This window comes from Pinus tabuliformis, chromosome 9 (genome assembly GCF_031772625.1).
Source record: "Pinus tabuliformis cultivar Carrire ecotype Pingquan chromosome 9, CPIR1, whole genome shotgun sequence".
In the NCBI taxonomy this organism is placed as follows: domain Eukaryota; kingdom Viridiplantae; phylum Streptophyta; class Pinopsida; order Pinales; family Pinaceae; genus Pinus; species Pinus tabuliformis.
In genome coordinates this window covers 1,156,165,503-1,156,190,305 of record NC_142307.1, presented here as the reverse complement: position 1 = coordinate 1,156,190,305, position 24,803 = coordinate 1,156,165,503, and positions in this window count along the sequence as shown.

Genomic DNA, 24,803 nt, shown 5'->3' with positions numbered 1-24,803 from the left:
ATAGTAGAAGTGGTTATCTAGCTTGAATATGCAGCATTTCTTTCATTCATCCACCATTTATCCAACATTTTGTTGAGTTTGTAATGTTCCCGAGCATCTCTAATATACAACCTAGGAGGGTTTCTTGGGGTGATAACATTAATTGGCGCCATTGCCGGGGAGAGGAGAATTGAAGCTCAGCTTCCCTGGGAGAACGACATAGCTTCAATATTTGATGATAGACAAGTTTTGAACACAGATTTTGGTTGTAATCATCTATCTGGTGACTCCATTGAAGGAAGACCATCATTTGGTGACTCCACATTGAAGTTCTGGCTCAATTTGTGAGACATACTCGAAGAAATCTTCAAAAATCTCCAGTTGAACCATTGCCTGACCTTGAGAGGACTGTCAAATTGAAGAAATCATCACTCAAAGGGGCATTAGGATCAGGTAAGCCTAAGAAGTCTCATTCATCTCTGAAAGATAAAGTTCTAGCTGAAGATTTACAGTTTGAAGATTTAGAACCCAGCACTGTTAATAAGGAAATTCCTTTAGAGATTAATTCAGCCCCTTGTGTAGTTAGTTCCCCTTTGAATCTCAGTCCAAATAAAGCTTCCCATTATCTCCCTTTATCTCTACCATCCATCACATTACTTCCTACCATTCAATATGCTAGTGTTCCTCTACATATCCCAATCATGGCAGGACAACAAGCACCTATGAAGATAGAAAGAATTGTTGCTGCTAGATATGGACCTTTAGTCTTGCCTGTTCCTTTAAATCCTATTCCTGTGGAAGATTATCAAAAATATATGCCTAAATTCACTGGAATAGAGGGAGTAACAGTAGAAGAACATTTAGAAGCTTTTTATAGTTATAGTGATAATTTAGATATAAGAGAAAATGATGTGTGGATGAGAGTTTTTGTCCAGAGCCTTGATGGAGAGGCTAGGAAGTGGTTTAGAGAATTACCCTAGAGATCAATAATAGATATTGAAGCATTAGATGATGCGTTTTTGAAGCAATGGGGAGATAAAAAAAGATTTGATGTACTATCATACTGAGTTTGGTAATCTGAAGAGGGAAAATGGTGAATCTTTGCCTGATTTTAATAAAAGAATCAATCGAATGTATAGTAAGATACCAGCTGAGGTAAATCCCACTCCCACCTCTGCCAAACTCACTTATGCCAATGCTTTTGACTCTGATTTCTACCTGTTGTTGAGAGAAAGAAGATGTGCTACACTAGCAGATATGCAGGATGCATCCCTAGAAGTAGAGTCTAATATCATGGCTGCAGAGAAGCTAAAAAGTCAAGTTGATAGGAGGAGACAGAGAAATTAGGCTTCTACATCTTCTGCATCATCTTCAGAGCCTAAATTAGACAAAATGACTAAGATGATAGAGTCATTGGCTGTTGAAATTTATAAGCTGAAGATTGAGCAGAATTCAGGGAAAACAAGGCAGCAAAACACATTTGCTCCAAGAAATCCAAATCCTTTCAGAAGAGCAAATGAGTAGTTACAAATAATGCAGAGGGGTGAAGATTTAAAAGAATATCAAAAAGTTAAAGCTCCTTTCCAAACATGGAGGAGGAACAATTTGAAGAAGATGAGGATGAAATTCACTACATGTAAGATAAAGGCAGTGCTGCATTTTTTTCTTTGGCTACTTATGAAGAGTCTTTGTTGCAGGAGCAAGACAGTCAAGAATGGGATAAAGAAGCTGTCCCACAAGCTAAACAGTAGTAGAAATACAACCTGAGGTCAAATGCAAAAAATGTCAAAGAGAATCCTGCACAAAGAGCTGCTATCCAAACAGAACCACGAAATATCAAGCAGAGAAGACCAGCAGCTGATCCAGTCATCCTCAAAGCTCCAGTTCAAGAGGTAAAAGCTTCTAATAAGTCATTTTCTTCTTTCAGCTTTGAGTTAGAAGATCAGAAATTGAAAATATCTATGCCTCTAGTAGAATTGGTGAAGAGTGAAGTATTTAGAAAGACTATCCTTGAAGCCCTTGAGCTAGAAACCACACAAACCTCCACTAACTCTGTTAATTTGCAAGATGACAAGCCTATCATTGTGCTTAGCCCTATGATTGAACCTGCTGATAATAATTCTCCATATTTTTATGTCTCATTGACCATTCATGACAAAATCCTCCATAATTTCCTACTAGACACAGGGGCCAGCCACAATTTAATGCCTAACGCTGTCACGGAAGAGTTAGACCTTGATATCACTAGACCCTATCATGATTTATTTTCTTTTGATTCAAGGAAGGTGAAATGTCTTGGATTGATTAGAGATCTAGCCATTACCTTAACTCAGCTTCCCATGAAGAGTATGATGATGGATATTGTGGTAGCAGATCTCCCTCCTATGTTTGGCATGCTGTTGTCCAGAGGGTGGATTAAGAGACTAGGTGGGACCTTACAGAATGATATTTCTTATGCAACTGTCCCATTTTTTGGAGGAGAAAGTAGGAGGTTGTATAGAGAAGCACAATTGGCATATATCATCAGTGATGAGAAGAATCCTACAAATCATCCTATATATGCTGTGGACACTGATTTTGGAGCATGTATTGTCTATATAGAAGAATCTCAGAAGGCCTCAATGTAGATCAGAAAACCTACAGTTCAGGCAAAGAAAAGCAAGCAAGTCATGTTTGGGAAATGCTCTTTCATGGAGCATGTTCCAGAGAGACTGCAGGAGCAGGGGTGGTGTTGATATCTCCACAAAAAGAAAGCATTCAGCTGTCTTTTAAGCTGGTTTTTCAAGTCACAAACAATATAGCAGAGTATGAGGCTTTGTTGTTGGGCCTTAATGCAGCAAATGACAGAGGAATCAAGAATTTGAAAGTGTTTGGAGATGTTGATCTGATAATTTAGCAAATAAATAAAACATTTCAAGCAAAGCACCCAAGGTTGAAAGCATACAGGGATGAGGTATGGAGAATCAGAGACTCTTTTGATCGTTTCTATATTTCATATATTCCTACAACACAAAATCAGCTTGTTGATTCCCTTGTTTTTGCTAGTCTATTTATACCTCCCATGCCTCCCAGACTGGTTTATGAAGTCCAAATGAAATATAGACCATCCTTGCCTGATAATGTCCACCATTGGAAGTTTTTTGATGATGATGATGAGATAAATAGGTTTCTACAAGTCATTGATGAGTTTTCTGAATTGCAAATTAACCAAGAGAATGAAGCCTTGTTAGAAAACCCCAAGTCGCAACTTAGAAATAAAATTAGTAAAGAAAGCATTGTCCAGCTTCCTAGTAATCATATTCCTAAGGGTCTAATTCCTCTTGAAAGACTATTTATTCAAAATGATGTGCCTTACAAAGCTGCCCAAAAAGAAGACCAATCTGCAGTTTGTAAGCATGATACAGGAAGTCCAGGTCAGCATAGACATGTGAATTTGTCCACTCATTTATCAGCTGATCAAAGCGCTGAATACTACAATTTAATAGACAATTTGTTGCTGTGTTTTCTTGGGAGTATAGTGATCTGAAAATGTATGGCAAGAACATAATTCAACACAAAATCCCTCTGGAGAAAGACACTGTTCCTTTCAAACAGACGCTGAGACCAATAAATCCTATGCTTCTTCCTCTGATTGAAAAAGAAATTCAAAAGTTGTTGGCTGCTAAAATCATAGTTCCTCTTAGATATTCAAAATGGGTGGCCAACTTAGTTGTAGTAAGGAATAAGAGTGGAGAAATCAGACTGAGTGTTGATTTCTGAAATTTAAGTAAATGCTCCAAGAAAGATAACTATCCTCTATTGAAAATGGAGCATTTGCTGCAAAACGTGTCAAGATCCAAAGTAATGTCTTTCTTGGATGGTTTTTTAGGCTTTAATAAGATTGCTATGCACCCAGATGATCAAGAAAAGACTGCATTCACCACTCCTTGGGGAACTTTTTTGTATGCCAAAATGCCATTTGGATTGATGAATGCTGGAGCCACCTTTCAGAGAACTATGGATATAGAATTTGTGGGAGAGAAGGACAAATTTGTCCTTATCTACCTTGATGATATAATAGTTTACTCCAACAGCCATCAAAATCATTTGCAGCATTTGAAAATAGTGTTTCTGAAGTGCAGGAGGTTTGGAATTTCAGTCAATCCCAAAAAATCTCAATTTGCTTTAAATGAAGGCAAGCTGTTAGGACATATTGTGTCTACTGCAGGTGTTCAAATCGACCTAGAAAGAGTCAAAGCAATACAAACTTTGTCTGTCCCTAGATCAAAGAAAGATATCCAATCCTTTTTGGCCAAAATTAATTTTGTCAGGAGGTTTATTCCAAACTTTGAAGAACTGGTAAAGCATGTTACCTCCATGTTGAAGAAAGTGGCAGAAATCAAATGGACTCATATAACAAGACAATCTTTTGAGTCTATTAAAAAAGCTATTATGGAGGCTCCCACACTAAGCAACCCTAATTACAGCAAGGAGTTCCATATATTTTCTTTTGCCTCTGAAGACACCATTGCATTTGTTTTATTGTAGGCAGATGAGGAAGGTTCAGAGCATCCAGTGGCATTTTTCAGCAAGAATTTGAGGGATGCTGAACTAAGGTATGATATTATTGAAAAACAAGCATATGCTCTTATCAAATCCTTAAAAGCTTTCAGAGTTTATATCTTACATTCCAAGATAATTGCATATGTACCCTTTGCTGCAATAAAAGATGTCCTAACACAACCTGATGTTGATGGAAGAAGGGCAAAATGGATTGCAAAAATGATAGAATTTAATATAGATCTGAAGCCCGCCAAGCTGGTCAGAGGTCAGGGTCTTGCCAAATTATTAGCTGAAGAAAATTGCAGGTCTTTAGATATTGATTTCTTGTGCACAATTGCAAAAAGTGGTCAGAAAAATGAAGAAGAGGAAACAGCTGAAACAGAGAGAAAGCAGTCAATGGCCGAAATTCTAGCTTCTTGTAATTGGTATGCTGAAATAATTAATTTTTTGCTGAAGCTAGAAATCCCTTCAGGCTTAAGCACAAGTCAAGCCAGAACTTTAAAATTTAGGGTAGCTGAATATTGCATCAATAAAAATCTGCTCTACTAGAGGAATCCATCTGGAATATTTTTAAGGTGTCTGGACAAAGAATAGTCAAAAGAAGTTATGCAGCAGTTTCATAGCAGCATGTGTGGAGGACACCATTATTGGAAAACCACAGCCCATAAAATTCTCAGATATGGGTACTATTGGCCCACTTTATTTTCTGATGTATTTGTTTTTGTTAAATCTTGTGACAGGTGCCAAAGATTTGAAGGAAAACAGAGTTTAAATCCCTGCCCTTAAAACCAATAATTGCAAAAGGACCTTTTCAGCAGTGAGGCTTGGATTTCATTGGAGAAATCAATCCACATTCCAGTGGCTAGCACAGGTGGATATTAGTAGCCACTGAATATTTCACTAAGTGGATTGAAAAAGTCCCTACCAGGAAGCCTGATCATCATGTGGTCATGAAGTTTTTGACAAAAAATATCTTCAGCAGATTTGGTTGTCCACATAAATTGATCATAGACAATGCAGCAGCTTTCAGGGCAAAAGAACTTGTGGAAATGTGTGATTCTATGGGTATTAAACTTGTTCATTCCACCTCATATTATCCACAAGGAAATGGTCTGGCAGAATCCTCTAATAAAAGTCTGATTAGGATAATTAAGAAGTTGTTAGAGGACAATAAAAAGAATTGGTATTCAAAGCTCAAGTATGCACTATGGGCTGACAGAATGACCATTAAAAGATCCACAGGGAATTATCCTTTCCAGCTGGTATATGGCACTGATGTTGTGTTCCCAATTCAATTAATTCTCCCTGTGGCAAAATTCCTTCAAACAGAATAGAATGAGGAAGAAGAAATGGCAAATAGCATCACTGATTTAGCAGAGTTGCATCAGATTAGAGAATAGATGGTTGAAAAGGTTGCAACACATTAGAGAAAGGTCAAGGAAGCCTTTGACAAAAAGGCAAAAATAAATAATTTTTAGATTGGTGACTTGGTTTTGAAATGGGATGCACTGAAGGAAAAGAAAGGCAATCATGGGAAATTTTATGCTTTCTAGACAAGGCCTTTCATTATTTCACAGGTTCAAGGGAACAACACCTTCATATTGAAAAGTATGGGAGGAGAAGCAGTTTTTGATGGCCCAATTAATGGGCGTTTTCTAAAAGGTTATGTTGTTTAAGGTCTTTGGCCTTAAAAGTTGTAAATATTTGGTTTTTATCAGTTTTGTATAGGTGTAGTAGACTCCATGCCCAATGGAACACTAGGAATTTTGGGTAATTTGTTTACAGTTGGAAAGGCATTGATCTGTAGGTTCTTGAGACCTCACAGGGAGGATCTCATCCCCAGAAGGAGCTAATGTTAGCTTTGCTATGTTCTTCAGCATTTGATGGATTAAAATAGGTGTTGAGCAGTGCTGGTTTGGTTGTATAAGGCTGGCAACAGTTTTTTCATGTTTTCCCCTTCATTTGCCTTATTCCCTTATAACTCCCCACACCTCCATTTCCTTTCCCCTTGAATCCTCCTTATTCTCCTTTAAACCCCTTTTATCCCTGTTTTTCTTCCAAAACCCCTCATAAACCCTTTTTCGAGCTCCCAGGCTTCTTTTTGTTTAAATACCATAAAAACTCGATAACCTGTTATAACCCTTTCGCTAGCCTTTTTTATGTCTTTTCACCTGTCATATTAATTAAAGCACATGTCTTAATTCTACGCCGTCCAATCATCTCTCGTGGATCCGATGGTATCCGTTTCTCCCCCCCCCGTCTACTTGCACGTCCGTTAGCCAGCGGTGAAGGCGGTTTCCCACCGGACCTATCTGCCATGCGGCACTCTATTGCTGCATCGCACCCCACGATACGAAAACTGCCCATCCCCATAGAGTGTTGTGGGGAAACCGATTTCCACCCATATGTACGACTCCCCGCTCATTAACTTACGCTCATCTCCACCTCCCGTTAGCCGTTGGATCATTCCCACCGCGATCCAACGACCTTCGTTCATCTGTTCAGACTTTCTCCCGATAGCCTGCATACTTCGATCTCCGTCGTCCATTTTGTCATCCAACAGTTAATATTCATGCTCATTCCATCGTCCATTGTCAATGCATTTTCTGTGTTTTTGAGCCTGTCCTGTGTACACGAAGAAGGAAAGAAACTATAATGCGGTACTCTACACATAAAACCCTCAGCTATTGCATTCAACATAGTGTACCTCCGAGGACAAGAAGGACAACCTTGAGCAGATAAAACATGGCTTTTCACCTATTCGTGGATTACAACAGAACAACAGAAAGGTCATTTTGTCCTTTAAAGTAGTCAAATTGTATCAGAAGCCCATATCTAATTGTAAAGGCGGTTGGTGGTCAGTTATGACCCCTCCATGCATAGGTTAGCAGAGATTTTTGTGAACAAACTCTATATATTCCAAAAAGCAAGATGTAATCAAGTTGATGAATGTTATTCTGGTGTAAACTTCAAGTTCTAGAGACTGTAACTACTATGAGACATGCAACTTATGGTCTTAATTTTCAGCTAATGCAATCTTAAGTATGGGGGTTTACGCAGTGCATTATCTTAGATATCATTTTGAGATTTAACTGTGTTAAGTAAGTCATTCACGTATGACCATTTCTATCAATTTCTCACTTTCCACTTCTTCCTCTTTGTTCCAGGTTGTGCCTGTGGTGCATTTATTCATGTGTCGCTGAAGTTTAGCATTAGAGGGGCTATCATCCCACATCTATGTTAGAATCTAGTTAGTTTCACAGGTTGTGCCTGTGGTGCATTTATTCATGTGTCGCTGAAGTTTAGCATTAGAGGGGCTATCATCCCACCTCTATGTTAGAATCTAGTTAGTTTCATTGAATTTGTGTGCAGGTTTTTGTTGTTTTAATGCCAGAGAGTTGTCATCCTATCTGTGCATTAGGAAATAGATTTACAGACTTTTAAACTAGTTGCAGTTGGCCATCACAGGGTCCTGTGCATTTGCTAGTGTGATTAGTATTCTCCATCATCACTTTTTCTTTAAAATTGTGAGTAATTGGTAGTATAAAGCCTTGTAGTCTGGGGGTGTTCACCCATGTTTGAGGTTAAGCATAGTAGAAGTGGTTATCTGGCTTGAATATATAGCATTTCTTTCATTCATCCACCATTTATCCAACATTTTGTTGAGTTTGTAATGTTCCCGAGCATCTCTAATATACAACCTAGGAGAGTTTCTTGGGGTGATAACACCAATAACAACCAAAACAAAATTATCTCCTATTGTTCCATTGGGCATGCAGTTTATTTGCATAGAAAACAAAAACTGAAAAAACCTATTTTCAATATTAAGGCCTTATACAAAATAAAGTTTAAAAAATTGCCCATTGGCTGGGCCATCAAAAACACCTTCCGCCTCGAAATTGTGCAGAATGAAAGTATTGTTCATATGAACTTGAGCAATGACAAACGGTCCTATCCATAAGGCATCAAATTTACCATGGTTTCCCTTCCTTTCCTTAAATGCATCCCATTTGAGAACCCAGTCACCAACCTAAAAACTGTCAATTTTTGCCTTTCTATCAAAGGTTTATTTGATCTTCTTCTGATGAATTCTTGAATTTTCAACCAGTTGTTTTCTGATCTATTGTAATTCAACCAAGTTACTCATTCTCCTCACCATGTCATTCTCTTCATCCTATTCTTCTTTAAAGAATTTTTCCACAGGAAGAATCAGCTGGATAGGAAAAACAACATCAGTGCCATAAACCAGCTTAAATGGAGTATTTCCTATGGACTTCTTGTTGGTAACTCTATCATCCCATAGTGCAAAATTCAACTTGGAATACTAGCTCCTTTTGATTATCCTTACAATCAAAGGCAATAAGAGAGGGCTGATAGGTCTTGATTTTTGCTTACAAGGGATGGTGTTCTTCTCTAGTGCAATCTTATGTTGAATGGTGTTGTTTTCATAGGTCTTAAGATCACTATATTCCCAACCAAAAATATCAGCAAATTGTTTCATTAGGGTGCAATACTCGAAACTATGGGTAGAAGACAAGTGAGTAGACAGATTTATGTACTTTGGATGGGTTGGACTCCCTACATTATGTTTATGAATAATAAACTCATTTTTTTCTTTCTTGGCAGGCTTATAAGGTACATCATTATGGTCAAACAGCTTCTCTAGGGGCACCAATCCTTTGGGTATATGGTTACTAGGCAGCTGAATAATGCTATCTTAACCAATCTCGACCTTTAGCTTGAACTGTTTGCATTCTTATGTGGGGGACACAAGGACTACACCTGCCCCTGCAGCTTCCTTAGGGCAAGCTCCATCAAAGAACATGTCCCAGATTTGTGGGCCTTCTTCCTTTGTGATCTGGCAACCTAGTTTCTTAAGCTGCATGGAGGCCAACCGGGATTCTTCAATCTGAAGAATATAGGCTCCAAAATCAATGTTGACAACATAGGTGGGGTGATTAGTTGGATTCCTTTCATCACTGATGATATAAGCCAACTGAGCTTCTTTGTATAATCTCCTATTCTCACCTCCAAAAACTCGGACAGTGGCATAAGACAGATCATTTTGCAAAGTTCCACCTAATCTCTTGATCCAACCTCTATAGAGAAACATGCCAAACTTGGGAGGTACATTTGCTACCACAATATCCATCATCCTGCTCTTCCTGGGCAGCTGAGACAAGGTAATGGCCAGGTCTTTGATTAACCCCAAACATTTCACTTTTCTAGAGTCAAAAGAAAACAGGTTATGATAAGACTTGATAATGTCAAAACCCAACTCATCCATGATAGCCTTGGGCATTAGATTATGGCTGGCTGCTGTGTCCAGAAGGTAGTTGTGGAGGATTTTTTCATGAATAGTCAAAGAGACATAGAATGATGGGGAGCTGTCATCACAATTTTCAATCATTGGGGAATAACAGCTAGTTTGTCATCTTGCAGATTTACATAGTCAGTGGAGGCTTGGATGGGTTTAGGCTCAAGGGCCTCTAGGATAGATCTCTTGAAGGACTCATTCTTCACTAGTTCAATTAGAGGTATAGGTATGCTTAGCTTTTGAATTTTTGATTCAAAACTGAAAGGAGAAGGAGACTTGTCAAGGCCTCTTACCTCATGAGCTAGAGCTTTGAGGATGATCGGATAAACCGCTAGTCATTTCTGCTTACTAGCTTGTTGTATTGTAGGGACAATAGCTCTCTGAATAGGATTTTCCCTGGCATTATTCATCTTCAACCTCAGATTATATCTGGGTCGATAATCAGTTTGCGGAACATCTTCCTTATCCCACTCTTGTCTATTCTGGTCATCGAATAATGACTTTTCATAGGAAACTGAGGTCAAAAAGGAGGCACTGCCTTTGTCTTCCAGACAATGGATCTCATCATCTTCCTCAAACTGCTCTTCTTCCATGACTACATTTTGGAAAGGGGTCTTCACCCTTTGGTCTTCATTGGCATCTTTACTTCTTTACAGAATCTGTAACTGCTCATTAGCTCTTCTGTATGGATTTGGATTTCTAGGGCAAAAGTATTAGGAACTCTTCCTTTCCTAGGGTGTTGCTCAACCTTTAATTTGGAGATTTCAGAGGTTAATGACTCTATTATCTTGGTCATTTTATCTATATTGGGATCTAAAGATGATGAAGCTTCGCCCCTCTATCTCCTTCTATCAACATTCCCCTTGAGCTTCTCTGCAGCCATGGTGTTTGATTCTACTTCCAAGGCTACATCCTGCATATCAGCCAAGGTAGCACATCGCCTCTCCCTCAACAATAGACAGAAGTCAAAATCAAAGGCACTGGCATAGGTGAGCTTAGCAGAGGTAGTGGTGGGTTTTACTTCAACTAGTATCTTGTTGTACATGCAGTTAAACCTTTTATTAAAATCAAAAAACATCTCACCATTTTTCCTCTTTAAGTTCCCAAACTCAGTGTGGTAGTAGAGTCGATTTTTCTTATTCCCCCAATGCTTTAGGAATGCATCATCTAAAGCCTCAATATCTATTATAGACCTTGGGGTCAGTTTTCTGAACCATTTTCTAGCCTCCCCATATAGACTTTGGACAAAGACTCTCATCCATACATCATCTTCGCTAATGTCTAGGTGATCAGCATAGTTATAGAATGATTCAAGATGTTCCTCAACTATAACACCTTCAGTCCTAGTGAACTTTGGGCTATACTTTTGACATCCTCCTGTGGGCATGGAATTCAAAGGAGTGGGTAGTACTAGAGGCCCATACCTAGTAGCTATGATTCTTCCCATTTTGGTAGGTGCTTGTGGACCTGCCATAGCTGTAGTGGCTATAAGGGTACTGAAAGTCTGAATGACAGAGGGCTGAGGAATGACTGATGGGACTAAAGGTGTATGATGGATAGGAGGTGAGGTTTCCTTTGGGCTTGAAACAAAAGGAGAACCTAAAGAATAAGGAGCTTTATGAATCTCTGAGATTTTTTCTTCACTGCTAGTATTAGAGGCTATACTCTCAACGTGTATTTTCTCTATTACAGGATTTCCTTGAAGAGATATGGAATATTATTTAGAGCTACCTGAACCTGATGCTCCTTTCTAAAATGCCTTTCTTTCTTTAATGACTTTTTTAGGGTCAGATACTAGGTTAGCTTGTGGCCTCTGAGGATTTCTCTGAGTATGCCTCACAAACTGAGCCGGAACTATGAAGTGGAGTTGCCAAGAGGTTCGTCCTCTAGTAGAGTCGCTAGATAAATGATTACAACCGAAAAAGTTCCCATGCTTTGTTTATCATCAAAGTTGGATCTGTGCCATCTCCCAGGGAAGTTGAGCTTCAGTTTCCTCTCCGCGGCAATGGCACCAATTATATTATCACTCCAGGATGCTCTTCTAGGTTGTAGCTCAGAGATGCCTGGTAACATATAATCTTCAATATTTTTCTCTGAACTATTGGAATGAATGATGGTTTGGATCAAGTCAGATGACTATTTCAACTCTATTTTCACTCAAGACATGCATAAACACCCTCAGCTTTACAAGGCTTTAGAGCACTAATTCTCAATAGTTTATAAATTCAATGGATAGATGGAGAATACTGACTGTACCAGCATATGCATACATAAACACATATGAATGGCTAGCTACAGGAAGTAAATGAAGATTACAAATATAATTTATAAATGTAGAGATAAGATGATAGCTATCTGGCATTAGACACTGCAAAAAACATGAATAACCTATTCAATGCAAGCATAGAACATAAGAGAAAATGGGAATTGAACATGTAACAACAAAAGAAGTTTATATTGTTGGAATGAAGATGAGAAGCTAGAGGAGTAGAGTCTCCAAAATTTGAACCTCTATTCTCTTTAACTTTCAGCCTTTTATAGACTTGTTACAATTCTCTTGAACATTCTGAGGCTCGATTTTCATAATCTATCCCCTCTGTCTTTTAACTGCTTGATGCCACGATTAAACAGATATGAGTGAAAGGGTTCCTTTTCTAATAATGAATTAACCAATTCTGGTAATTTGTTGCACTGGCAAGTGGCTCGCTTGTGCCAGCGATGCTCCATGATCTCCTTGGGTCGATTTAGCTACATTGTACTAGGATTTTTCCCCTTCTGGGCTTTGTCCGTCGGCCACTGTCTCCTAGCCAAATCCCTCTTCTGGCATGTAGATATTATTGCATAATGCCTCTAAGGATGGTGGCCACCTGTATCATAACTGAATGGTTTTTCTAGCCTTTGAAATCCCTTCAATCCACCCCTTTCTGTTAACATAGAGGAATGCTGCAATATTATGGAATTCCGCCAAAACTCATTGTTCTTCCGGACTTCAAAAGTCCTTAAATGTGGTCTATTGTCCCATCGATTCTGTACTCTAATTCACTATCGCATGTCGCACATGGCCTCTCCTTGTGTATTTTCTTTGTATTTTATAAATACAAAAAATCGTGAAAATAACGTGAAAATGGATCCCTCCGGACTTCAAATATTATATTTTTCTCTTCATGAACCCTTTCAGGTCTGGGTCTTATTGCATCGGCACTGCTCTTTGTATTTCATTAAATAGAAAATATGTGAAAATACATTAAAAGTTCCTTTCTTGTGGATCTCAAATATTATGAAATAATATTTATATAACTATCGGGTCCAGTTCATCGGATCGCATATATCGCGTGGACCCGAGGTAAGTCATATGGCATAGATTATGCTGACATGATCCGCGAACGCGGATATCAGCGATCACGGTATCGCTTGGCCTAGGGTCCTGCCTCTGCCTCAGCAATCACACCATCTTTACCTTGGGCATACTCTGCCTGCTTCTGATCCAACCCACCGATCCGATCATCAGAGATCGCTGATTGGGGTGTCTTCCGCTCGACCTTAAGTCCTCCTTTGTGTTGGCTAATTGTGATTTTCCGATCAGATATGGACCATTGATCGGCCAGATCTAATAGCGATTGTGCCTTCCCTTGTTTATGCCTCTAATACTCTGTTTTTTCACTGTTTTTACTTGTTTTTCGCCTCCCGATAGCATTTCTCCGCCATTCTAAGGGCTCTTCTCATGCAACTATTTTGATCTTTGGCATGATTTTTTGAGATTTCAAAGACTCAGAGAGCATATTTCCATCAAAATAGCCACACTGCACCTCAGGGCTACCAAGTCCTAACTTAGCAATCAATTTAGCCATCATGTGATTGCGAAAATGTGACCGATGATCTGTAAGTATGGCTTGTGGTACACCAAACTAGGCAACCACATGGCTAAAAAAAAAGAGCAGCCATTTCGCCATTGTCATTCAATGTTGGCATCACCTCAGCCCATTTGGTAAAATAGTCAACCACGATTATAATATACCCATGGCCCCCGGCCGAGGTGGGGTTACATGTCATAAAGACAATGCCCCATTTGGCGAATGGGCCAACAACAAAGACTTGATGCAATGGTGCAGGTGGTAATATGGTTTTTCGGTCATATATCTGGCATGCGTGACAACTTCTGACAGTAATAATACAATCTTTAAATATAGTTGGCTAGAAGTAACCAGCACTGAGAATTCTCTGTGAGGTTGCATATCTAAATAAGTGTCCACCACAGGCACCGGAATGGAAATCATTCAATGATTTCTCAGCTTCCTCATGCGTGAGGCACCTCCGTAAAACCATATTGATACCATGACGGTAAAGTGTGTCCCCAATGATCAGATAATCTTTGGCTTGGTAATGAATACGTCGTTGTTGCAAGCAAGAGGTATCTTTCCGGAAAGTTTTGGTTTTGAGATAGATCATTATACCTCCATACCATGTGTCAGATGACGAAATTATAAACATAGACTCATCCAAAATTGATGGTTCAGATGTTGAATCAATGGAGGTCAAGGGAAGGTCGCACAATAACTCAACGAAAACAAGAGATTTATTTGATTTGGACTTGATGAATTCCAAATCAAATTCTTGTAAAATAACTATCCATTTTAATTATTTTCCCCCAAGCAATTGACGTGACAAAATTTATGTGATAGGGTTGTAATCCGAAATGACAGTTGTTTTCCGTAGTAGGATGTAATGGTGAAATCTTTGAACATCTTGCATAGCTGCCAAAGCTAGTTTTTTGACATAAGAGTACTTACTTTCTATATCATTGAGATTACGGCTCAAGTAATAAAAGGGATGTTCAATCCCATTTTCTTCTTGGACTAAAACCATACCAATGGTTGTATCTACAGCAGCGAGATATAGGTAATAGTCATTTTGGTAATTTGGAGAATACATTAATGAAGCTCTAATCAAGGTATCTTTAAGAGCATCAAAGGAAGCTTGCACAACTTGATCCCAATGGAAGTGTGTCTCCTTTTTCAAAATACATGTAAAACCTTTACCCATCTTAGCATAATTAGGAATGAACCTCCTCAGAAAGTTTGCTTTCCCTTGGAGTCTCTGTAACTATAAAAGATTTCAAGGTGGAGACAATTCAAGAATTGTCTGAACATTTAATGGATCGAGTCGAATCCCCTCTCTAGACACTACAAATCCAAGCAATCAACCAAAACCAACGTAAAACACACATTTGTCCAGATTGAGTGGTATCTTGTAGTGTCGACACTATACAATATTGCTTTCAAATGTTTCGGGTGATCAGTCCGCTTTCGTGAATGAGCAGGTAAATCGTTAAGGTAAGGTTGAACAATGTGCTTGATGTCATGGAAGGCATAATTCATTTCCCTCTGGAAAGTGGCCCTAACGTTCTTCAAACCGAATGGGAGTTTCCTATAGGAGAATGTGTCCCATGGACAAATAAAAGCTAGTTTTGATTGGTCCTGTGGGCGTATATTGATTTGATTGTAGCCGGAAAATCCATCCATAAATGACAATATTTCGCATCCAGCACATTCGTCAATAATCTGGTTGATAAAAGGAGTAAGATAAATGTCTTTTAGACATGCCTGATTTACATCCCTATAATCGATGCACACTCATATTGTTCCTTGTTTCTTCATGAAAGGAACAATGTTGGAAACCCAGATAGTAAGAGGGACAGAGTAAATGAAACCAGCACACAAAAGTTTTTCAACTTCTTCTTTAATTGCAACGGCTTTCTTTGGATGAACAGGTTGAAGCCGTTGTCGAACTGGCTTGACATCAGGGTACATTTTGATTTCGTGTTCAAAAATACTAGAGTCAATGCGTGGCATCTCCTAGTAAGATCATGCAAAGATATCTCTAAATTCATGAAAGAGAGTCCGGTAACTATCAAGTTTTGATGGAGAACAAGATTTGCTGACATGAATGTTCTCTACAATATTAGGCTTGGTCAAAATATTAATAGAAATCGTTTCTTCAATATTTGACAGGTTTCATTCAGATTCTACTATGTCTATGAAAACTGAATTCGAAAGGAAATCAACAACTGAAGGGTGGTTTAGTTCATTTGAATAATCTTCAATGTTATTTGGAAGATGGGAATGATGATGATAATCTTCCCATGGTTCTTCTCCTATCATCATTGATTGGATGATTCCTTCATCTGTAGAATGTATACGTGAAAAAGGATATGAAGAAGTACCATATTCTAACGAACAATCTACCCATACAATTGTTGAATGCAGATTTGGGTTTGCCGCAGAAGCCTCAAAAATTGATTGTTATGATGATTCAATGGGGCTTAACGGCATCCCTTCAATATAAATATCAACTTCAACCTTGTTGGTAATCCTCCTTAAATCAGATGAGGTGGAGGAAATCATGTTGAAAGTCTCTACTCTTGCCACTTCCACCAAATCAAATGGTGACAATAGTGTAAAAGTACCCATTAGGGAAAGATCTTTAAAGAGACCTACTCCAACACTTTGAAGTGACAGTGGGGGTCCGTGTACCAACAGAATGCTTCCCGTAGCCTGTGAACTATTGGTAAGGAAGGCTAGTTGACTAATGACTGTGATTCCACCCTTAAAAGGGAATGCAATATTACGAAAGTACGTGGAAACCACAATGGCCATAACATATACCCATGGCCTTCCTAGTAAAATGTTGTAATCAAGGGGTCCATCAACTACCTCAATTTCAACAGTAACTGTTTTGCCCCCTAGTTCAATTTGCAAGTTACTCAAAATCCCACAAGGAGTATATGTTCTTCCATCAAAAGCTTTCAATGTGGTTGGTGATCATGATAACGGCAATGAACCAAGTTTTTTCCAGCAACTCATTTACATAATGCAAGTAGATGCCCCCTCATCAATAATAGTTTGGTGAACCTTCTTATTGAGAGCTTTTACTTGAATTAGGAAAGCTAAATGTGCTGGTAACTATGGTGTATATCCCGCAACGTTAAAAACCACAAGATTGGAATCTGTAGGATCTATCCCGCTAATTGCTGATAGTAAAGCCTGTATCTGGGAGGGACAATTTTGTAACACCTCGAGTGTCAACATAGCATAAGGTGATTGAGAAAGATCTTCCACTATGTTATAATTCTGAGCTGCTCGAGCCTGAGGGTTAAATGTCGATTTGTGCACAACTCCCTTTGGTGGTTTTATTGTCAATTTTGGTACAATAGGTGGAATATTTTCAGTTGAAGTCGAAGTTGGAGGATTAGGTTGATTAGAGGCTTGACTATTCGATGAAAACAGTGGATTTCCATAATCTTTGTTTCTCGTTGACACCAAAGCTTCATTTTGTGGCTCTGTGATGGATAAAATTAGTACTTGGGATGTGGAAACATGGTCTGTTGCAACCAAATGTGTCTCTGAGTTTGGAAATAGATCAGTCAACACTGTTTATGTGTTTGAAGTCTTTAAAAGTGTAGAGACCTCGAAATACTGTGGACAATCTCTCGTAAAATGCTCGCCATTATAGATTAGACAAGGATAATGAGGTTTCCTTGCCAAGGCAAAGGAATTAGATGATTTCTCTAGAGGGGAATTATCCTATTTCTTTTTGTTTTCCCCCTTTCTTGCTTCCTGGTTGCTTTGGATTTTTGCCTTTGTCAGATGACATGACATTAATTTCGGAAGCAAGAGCATTTTCTGATGCATTGGTAGTTTGATTGGTAATGGCAAGGGTTTGACCAAATGGTCTACCTGTCATTTGCATGCTCGAAGAACCGATCACACCATCGCTAGCATGAGAGTCCTTACTCAATTGTGGAGGAGGAGGAAAAGTGAAAGCTGGTCTGGGTGCATTAGGAATTTTATCACAGAGCATGCCAGATTATGTGAAAATCAAATCCAAGTATTGGGCAGGAGCAATTACTTGCTCTTCTATGACAACTCCACCTTTTTCCACATCCTCGGTGATTGATGGAAACAAGGATTTTATGAACCACTCAGCTAAAAGCTGATCAGGAACATATGTCTTAACCATTCGATGATGACTCCGCCACTCATGAATCTGATCTGATATATGGGTAGCAGTAGTATGTTTAAAGTTGGTTAGGAGTTCTGTTCCAGTCTCGTATCTGATGGGTAATTGGAAGTGGGTCAAAAATGTAGTGGCTAAAGTGGTAAAATTGTCAAAAGAAGCTCTTGGTAATTCAATGTACCATTTAGCAGCTGGACCAATAAGTGTTCTTTGGAAAAGACGAAGTCTAACCAAATCATCATTTAAGGAGTTTGATGAACACCACAAATGAAAGGTCATGACATGATTTGATGGGTCTTGTGTGGGATTTCGGCTAAATTTCAGAATGTCAGATGGTAACTTATGCGAAATTATCGGCCACCAAGGTTCATATAAGATTGGATCATTAGTGAGTTGATTTAAATCTGGTAATTCTAAAGTTGCTAAAAATGGCAACTGTCGATTCAGGTCAGGTTGAGTAGACCCAGGATATGATGGAATTTCCTGGGCAATAGGTCTTTGCATATCGACATAAGGCATCTAATTTGGTAACCTTGGTAAGGTTTTTGTGGAACAAATCCAACATAAGGTGGTTTTTGATAACCAGGTTGAATGTGTGGTTGTCCATAACCTACAAAGCCTTGTTGACCAGGACCTTGGTAAGCTTGATATTGACCAAACCAAGGTTGAGCCTATTGGGCAAGTCCAAATTGGGGTTGGAATTGTTGCAATTGGGGTTGTTGAAATTGAGGTTGCCACTGTTGTTGTATCAACTGTTGTTGTTGTTGATACAACTATTGTTGATTTAACGGTTGTTATTTCCCAGCAATGAAAGGTTGGCTAGGTTGTGAATAAACTATACCAGTGAAATCTTGGGTCGGTTATGATAAGGGTATAATAACCTAAGGTTGTTGTTGAACTAGGGAAATAAGTGATTATTGTACAACAACCTGAGGAACTTGAACTCCTTGACCTGAAACTTGTGGTTGCAAGGTAGAAGGACCAGTTTGTATCGGTTGAGATACAACAATTTGAACTTGTGACTGTGGTATAGTAGTAACAATAGGTGTAGTAGGAATAGTTGACATAGTTTACATTGGTTGTGTTGGATACACAAGCCTTGGTTGAACTGGAATTGTTGGTTTCCATTGACAAACTTTAATTCTAGATTGATCTAAATACTGCGGGATATTACCATATGATGGTCCTCCGGAATAAGGAGGATACGGTGAATAATCATATTTCTCTCCATATGGTGGAAATCCAATATTTAATCGATACATAGGTCTTTGTTGACCATATTTCCCAGCTTGATACTGATATACAGGATCAAACTTTGAGTTCCTGTTAGAAAAGAACCAGGTAAAATTCCAGTTGAGGACATGGGAGATGACCATGGTGTAGAAGCAACCCCTGAGTGGGTTCCAGACAATGATTGGTAACCAACTGGGATGGATGATTCACCATAAAGGTGCGACCCAAGTGTGGTAGAAAACATCAAAGAGGTTGCAACAGAAGATTCTGTCTCAGCTGCATCAGATGATACAGTCTGAGATGTTGACGGTTGTTCAGCCATAGTTAACAGACCCAAAATTTGTCCTAAAGAATTGATGGGTACTTGAAAATAAGTAGGATCAAATGGAATAGTAAAATGAGTATGATGGTAAAGATAAAGCCCAATTCCAAAATGGAAAGGGGTTCCAGGTGTAGAATCTTCTTCCAATTCTTCCTCTATAGCAATTAAACCTGGTGGAAGAACTTCACCGTCGAGTCCGTAAAATATTTCTAGTGTTGATAAAGTTGAGGTTTCAGTAGTTACTGATGTCTGAGGGGTGACCGGTTGATCATCCTTCAGTAAAGTAACAACTTCTGAATGTTCAAATTCAAAGTCCAGATGTTCGGGTAAATGAACAAAAATTTCAGAAAGAGGTTCTTGAACAACCTCAGGTTCAGATGTAACTTCTGTGTGAACTGGGATAGGTTTTGGATTAACTTATGGTTGAACTGATTTAGGTTCAGAAGTAATTTCTTGTTGAGAAACTTCAAGTTGAGAATCAAATTATTGTTGAACAATGTCAGTTACTGTTTCACTAGTATCAGTGCTAATGTCCTCAGGTAATTGTGAAACTTCTTCTTCAGAAATGGATGTACCAGAAATGGTTGGAGTAACAAGAGTCTCAGTACTTACCAAAATAGATGATTCATGTAATTCAGATGAAGAACTAGGATTTCTTGATGTACTAGACTCAGTTAAGCGAGATTTCTTTGTCCGAATAGGTATAGCTTCAGGCAGTAAAGGTGGTTTGCTCGCTGTTCTCCGTGAATGATGGGGTAAGGGTTGATTTTCCTCCATGATTTCTGATTAATTTTATTATCAAAAAAGAAATAAACAAAAAGGGGTATACTAGACAAGAGGTTTACCAAGTAACTATGCACTGTAGAATACCTCTTGGCGAAGCAAGAAGTACAGGCAGGCAATCTCCCCGAATGTTGTGTTCGGTGTATCATAGTTTACAAGGCAGCTGAATCAGTTAATTAAGGATGGATAGCAACCTAGAGTTGTCCTCCCACATATACCCGAAGGTACGTGGAGGCCCAGTCCGTATAAGCGTTGTGTAATGAAAAATCGCACAGTGAGAACATTCCCATATACTTTACGTACTGTAACACCGCCCTATATACTCGAAGGCACATGGATGAGCTATGATATACTCACATGCGTGGTATGAGGTATCACACTCGGGATGTATTGTAGACAAGTTAGCGACAATTGCTTTTTTTTATGACGCCAGAACACATCTCTAGCCTAGAACCACTAAATGTTCTCATTAATGACAATGCTCCATTAGGTAAACTGATGTTAATTTTAAGTTGATCTTGCTTAGGAATTTTCCTTTCAAGTTCACCACGTGATGTATAATGAAATTCCTAGGAATGCAACTATCATGATAAGAATTCTTTCCATTTAATTTAGCGATGAAAATCCTAGCTACATAGGGATAGAGCAATCAGATTTCTTTCAATCAAAGAGCAAAGAGCGCAATCTAAATGAAATTTCCCTACACTATTCCTATGAACACACACAAAATTTTTCAACGCAACATGCATGTATTTCTTTTCAATTTCCCTAATGTGAATATGAACAAAATGGAAATATGGACATACAATCAATCAATCTTTCATAAGAATGAAGACTTTTACGACAGTTCTAATTCAAAGGAAGAGAAGACTTTATGACACTATCTTTCGAATGAAGATTAATCAATTATATCCTAACTTTGACTATCAATCGATAATGACAAAGAAAACATTAAGAAACTTTAATCAATCCAATCGAAGTTGGGCTAGGCCAAGAGATAAAAACTCATTTTCCAAGACATAACATTCATTGATCAATCAACAAACAATCAAACAGAGAAAAGTTGGCAAAAACACTTTCCAAAGGTGGGAAATTGATCCTAGGAGGATCAGTGCAGCCCAGAGTGGGAGACAGTGCACTTCAGAGCATTGTCCCTAAGCTAGGGGTGCTCTGCAGTGCACTGTGTCCCTCACATGCCTGCGCTGGTGACAGTAAGCCATTTCAAAAGGCATTTTGACATAGTTTTGACCAATTTTTGAATATAAAGAGTTGAATTACAATCTTTGAACACAAATAAGGTCTACAAGGATGTTTTAGGAGGTGGATAAGCTACTAGGAAAGATGATTCTCTCCCTAGTATGGTCGCCAATTTTTTTTGGAGAATTTGGTATCTACGGATAAATACTAATTCCCTAGATAAGTAGTTGTATCTAGAACAACAGTTTAAAGTGTTTTAGACTTTTCCTATAAGAAATAGATAAGATTAGAAGATAGAAGACCTACTTGTAGTTCCGCTTTCCTCTCATCTCCCTTGTATCGATCTCGTCGCTCCTTCCCATACTTAATCCACTTGAGAAGTACCCTATAAACACAACAAAAGACAAATAACCGATCAAAACATACGATCTATTGAATATAAGTGAAAGGAATCAAATACAATTCACACACATGAGCATTATGAAACACAACAAACATATGGGAAAAAGGTTCAAACACTTTATTGGATAGAAGAAGGAATTACAACCATTGGTGTTTGATTCAAAGTCATTCCTCTAGCTTGGATCCCATCCACATCACATCAAAAGCATGACAAACTTGTAGCATCACAATACTTGCTTCAAAGCCAAATCTCATAGCAGCATTATCTCCTTACAATTCAACATATTCCAGCCCCTGATCCCTTAGATGAGTGGTCAATTTATAGGAAGATGAAGGAGGTTTTTTCATTAATGGTGGCATTGAATGGCTTTCCATACATAGAATTAGTTCCATGGTGGAAGGGATGAGACGATAGCATGCACCTTAACTCATTCCTCATCCATTTTCAAGCTCATAGGAGTTGATAAGTGAGGGAACCTTCTAGATGACTCCAAAATATAAGAATATTCCCCAAACCCTATGTGAATTTCACTCATTCTCGGCCAACGCAGGTTAAAGGAAGCTGAAGTGCTCTGCAGAGTACCCTAGCAGTGGACTCAATTGCTCTGTGATGCACTTTCATAAGGGCTAACTTGCGTTGGTCCCTCTAGAGGTTATTTCTGGATGTCTTCAAATCATGAAACTATCTGGGAAGGAGGCATTCAAAGGGGTGACTTGTTTAGTGCATGAAACAACTGAATTTAGGGTTTGATGAGCCCTAAAACACTGATCTGGATGTTGGGATTTGATGTGCCCAAATGGATTTGTAACAATTGGGCATGGTTTGGACAAGTTTTTGAGGTAGCCTCTTGAGCATTATATAAGAAGTTTTGTATCAGTCAAGTGACACATTTGACAGTAGTCTTCAAGCCAAAGTTTTAGGGGAAGTCTTTAAGTTTTTATTTGGAGCATCTCGAAGACATTAAAGCAAATTTTGTAAACTCCTTGAAGCTGATTTTTAGGACATCCATTTTTTAGTGTTCTTAGAGCATACTTCTTGAAGACATTCCTGTGTATAACTTCGATTATAATTTAAGAAATATTTGAAGTATATTTGGAGTCATTTTATAACCATTGAAGCAGCACTCTTGAAGACATTTGTGAACAGTCTATTGAGGTCCCTTGAAGCAAGGCTTTTATTGTTATCAGGAAAACTAGTGTCTATTCAGAGTTGCTAGTCCCACTAAGATGGGTAGCTATCTTAGAAACAAACAAACTAAAGTCACTTGTGTTTTCCTTTACGAGAGATAGATGAGAAAGAAGCAGAGAGTACCAACCTCAGTCTTTCGTCTGGCTCCTTGCTTGTTTCCTTTCCCCTTTGACAAAATCTCGCCACTCCTTCCTTACTTGCCACGCTTCGAAGAGCACCTGTAGAGTCAAAGAAGCATAATAACATCAAAGCATAGAGATCTATCACTGTAAATAATATAGGATCAGATATATATTGACCATACAAATGCATATATCAACACAATATTCAGAGATACACAAGAATATGGAGGAAAACTCAAATAGCTTTATTGATAGAAGTAGTAGAAGAGAGGATTACAACCACTTGGTCTGACCCAGCACCATCCTCCCAGCATGAAAGCCCTCTTCACCTCATACAAAGCAATATCACCCAACAATGTCTTCAAAGAGAAACCAACAGCACTTCCTTGCAAATTACAAAATTCGAGCCTTTTGGATCTCTGGGATGAGGGTTCCATATATAGATGTTTGCAGGGGGGTGAGTCAGCTTCTGGGATTTTGATTAGTGTCATATCTTTGATAGTTCTTGGTTCCACTTGGAGATTTCATGATCTCTCACTCATCCTTGTGCGAATTTAGAGAGGCAAGTGTCAAATGAGCATTTTCTAGAAGATTCTCAGGGTCTCCACCTAGAAAACTGCTTGTGCCATTTGTCTGCTCTCACTCATCACACCCTACAGAAGGGAATTCCAGTATGCATCGCACTTTTTTCATGTGGCAGGTGACATGCATCGCACCCTTAGCACTGGGCAGTCTGTATGGTCTTGCTTTGACCAGTTCTGAGTAGTTTTTCATGGAGAACTTCTGGGAGATGATGTAATCAGCTGACCTTGCTCCTTTAGGGTATGAAACAACACTTTTAGGGACTTAGAAGCCCTTGTTTTATGGACATATAAGATTGGGGTTGCAATGCCCAAATATGTCTATAACACTTTCCCCCTAAAGCATGAGGTCGTAAATCTTTTTGATGTCAGGTGAAATGCTTTATAATGAGGATCCAAGGTTTTTCGAACTGGAAGGTGACCTGTAAGATACAATACAATACATTATCTTCATAATATTTTTATGATCTAGCTGAGGCCGACATTCCCATGCTTAGCTTTATAAATTCATTTTCATGTACATAGGATAGACAACCGTCTATGTGCAGACTGATGATTCTGGTAGAGCCATCATCCCTTAGTTTGGATGATTATCTGTGTAGCAATGATGTACATTTGATGTCCTTATTTTCCTGAATATATCGCAGCCTGGATGGATGAAACTAGATCCGGGGTCTTCAAAACTCGTTCAATCTTCACCCGAAAGTACAAGTCGGTCCATGTGAAAAGATGTTCTGAGGTTGAACATGGAAAGACATTTCCTGATTACCAACCAATGATTAAGTTGTTAACAGGCATGAGAGGAATCACCGATGATGATGATGACCCTCAAGGTACTGCAGTACAATTCACGTGGTGTGAATACATGAGTTGATGTCGAACACCACGAAAAATCTTTTGATCGAAGGCCATTAATGTAAACCTATCGCCGGAAGTGAGAGACTTTCCATTGAGGCATGCAAGCTTCAAAGTACTAAAAGGGTTGTTCGTAGGTTGACTTCTTGGATAATGAGCTGATGTCGGCAAGAATTGACCCATCGTATGAGGGCATTAATGAATTCCACATCTACGACATGGAACGGAGCAAATGATTTTTGGAGGTGAAAACGATATGATGATACAA